This window comes from Penaeus vannamei, chromosome 27, assembly GCF_042767895.1.
Source record: "Penaeus vannamei isolate JL-2024 chromosome 27, ASM4276789v1, whole genome shotgun sequence".
Classification (NCBI taxonomy): Eukaryota; Metazoa; Arthropoda; class Malacostraca; order Decapoda; family Penaeidae; genus Penaeus; species Penaeus vannamei.
The window spans coordinates 2,415,976-2,418,475 of NC_091575.1; positions in this window are offsets into that span (position 1 = coordinate 2,415,976).

The following is a 2,500-nucleotide window of genomic DNA, read 5'->3' on the forward strand; positions in this document are numbered from 1 at the left end:
CTGAGTGGCGTTCATCTATTGTCTTTGCTATGCCATGCCACTTAGTATCGAAGGCACTACTATGTGTTGGGACCAGTGAGTGGAGTGGGCGGCCCAATAAAATCATAGCAGGTGAAAGACCATCAGGACGTGGTGTGTTACGAAGCTCGAGTAGACCATTTGTAAAGTCTTCGTTGTTATAAAGGTCTCCTGTTGGAGCTGTTTTGGTAATAAGGTGCTTCATTACCTTAACATGAGCTTCTGCGTGTCCATTAGATTGTGGATAATGGGGTGTTGACATATTGTGATGAACACGCCATTTCTGTAAGAACTTCTGAAATTCGTGTGATGAAAATTGAGGTCCTCCATCGGTGCGCAGACGAGCAGGGACGCCCAATTGGCCAAAGAGTTTCCTGAATGCGCGTATGGTGGCGCGACTAGATGTGTCTCCTTGATATGAGTGAACTTCCGACCAACCTGAATAACGATCAGCATAAACCAGGTATGATTTACCGGCGTGGCTGAATAAGTCCGCTGATACGGATTCAAATGGACGTGTAGGTGCTTGTTCACGCATGACTGGTTCCTTCTGTAAGGATGGCTGGAGAGTCTGACAAGCAGAACATGCTTCAATAGTTGTGGCAATATCATTGGTGATGCCAGGCCACCAAACAGTTTGGGCTGCTCGTCGCTCTGTGGTTTCAATGCCACGATGTGAACTGTGTAGGCGAGACAATATTTCTTTTCGGATAGTTGCAGGAACAACGATGCGATGGCGATACAGTACAAGGCCGTGATCGTGTGTGAGATCTTCCTTTGTAAACATATATATATATATATATATATATATATATATATATATATATATATATATATATATATATATATAACAAATAGATAACTGGATTAATATTTGACATTGTAATATATGATAAATATGGATAGATATATATAGATCAGTAATTACGTGGTGAATAAAGGTAAGTTGAGGAATGAGGGTAATTTAGACTGTGGATTCAGGTCAGGTTGATTAAATTGCTGCGTGTGTGTGTGTGTGTGTTAGAGAGAGAGAGAGAGAGAGAGAGAGAGAGAGAGAGAGAGAGAGAGAGAGAGAGAGAGAGAGAGAGAGAGAGAGAGAGAGAGAGAGAGAGAGAGAGATTCACACACACACACACACAGTGCTATCTCTTTACGTGTTTTACAGATGACAAACATTCTTCTTGCAATAGATTGGTTTATCTATTTTTCGATTTTTAAGTAATATTGTCATTCACATTAAGTGTCCGAAATCACATTTAATTTTAACCACTGCTTTAATATGAAATTGAAACCTACAATAGTTTCTTTCATAGAAGAGGCAACGCAAATGTTTTTACACTCCCTGGCAGTGCAAAAAATCCAGCTTCCTCCTGGAAACCTTCGAAAATTAGTCTGTATGTGATAGAATAAGTAAAATAGTTACTCTGCCTTTATTTCACTTCCATAATAATCGACAAATTCCAGAAGAGTATTCAATCGAAGCTAAAAAAAAATCTAAATAAGACCGGGCATCGATTTGGAATTCTCTCCCCTATGAAACCATCTTGAATAAACCTTTCATGCTAAAATAAAATGCACGTCATTGTAAAAAGGAACATTTTAGAAATCGTCACTTGATGGCAAGTTGCAGGAGATCCACGGAGATCACTTGCATATAGCATAGAAATGATACTTAATTTGGAATCTACTGCCAGCCCTTGTAAGACCAGCGGCCGTATCCACAAACGATGCGAAGAGGTTAAATGATTTTAAAGCATTACCGCTGTAGGAATGGGTGTCAAAATAAACAAATGCATCCCATTCCAGTCAAAGTCAAGTAAGCCATGGAATGTTTGAATAAAGCTAAATATCCATTCACTGTGTATTAGATAAACGAGACCAAACATAAAGAGCGAAAGGCAACACAAGCGAAGCACATGTCATATTACTGTGTTTGATAAAACTACTGTAACTTCCAAGATGGCAGATTACTCCCTAAAAGTAGAGATGTAGCCTTACTAAATAAGCCTTACCTAAGAATCACTTCAGATGCTTGTGAAAATGACTCATGAACTGATATTAGGCATTTGTGAGATCTGATGATGAAACATGAAATAATTGTAATATATAATTCAATTTCATTCCATTTGTTACAATGCATATTCTTTATGTGACAGGCTGTCTCTGTTTGCTTCTGCTCATAAATCACCCCCTGTGTGCAAGGAATGACCAGGGTTGCCAACCACTGGCGGTGTTGGAACTGAACGTGGGTAAGATGAGACCGCTACCCCTGCACCACAGGATTCACTGGAAACTGGAAAATGTTACACATAGTGTTGAGAAAATGAATGTGTAAAATCAATACAGATCTGTAATACAAAATCTATATACATCCACCTCTACAAGTGTGCACATTGACAAATAAACATATTCTCGGGATCCTCGTAAATCGTCGCCCTTTCAGTGCAACTTTAATTTTTCTGCACCAACGATTTGTGGAAAT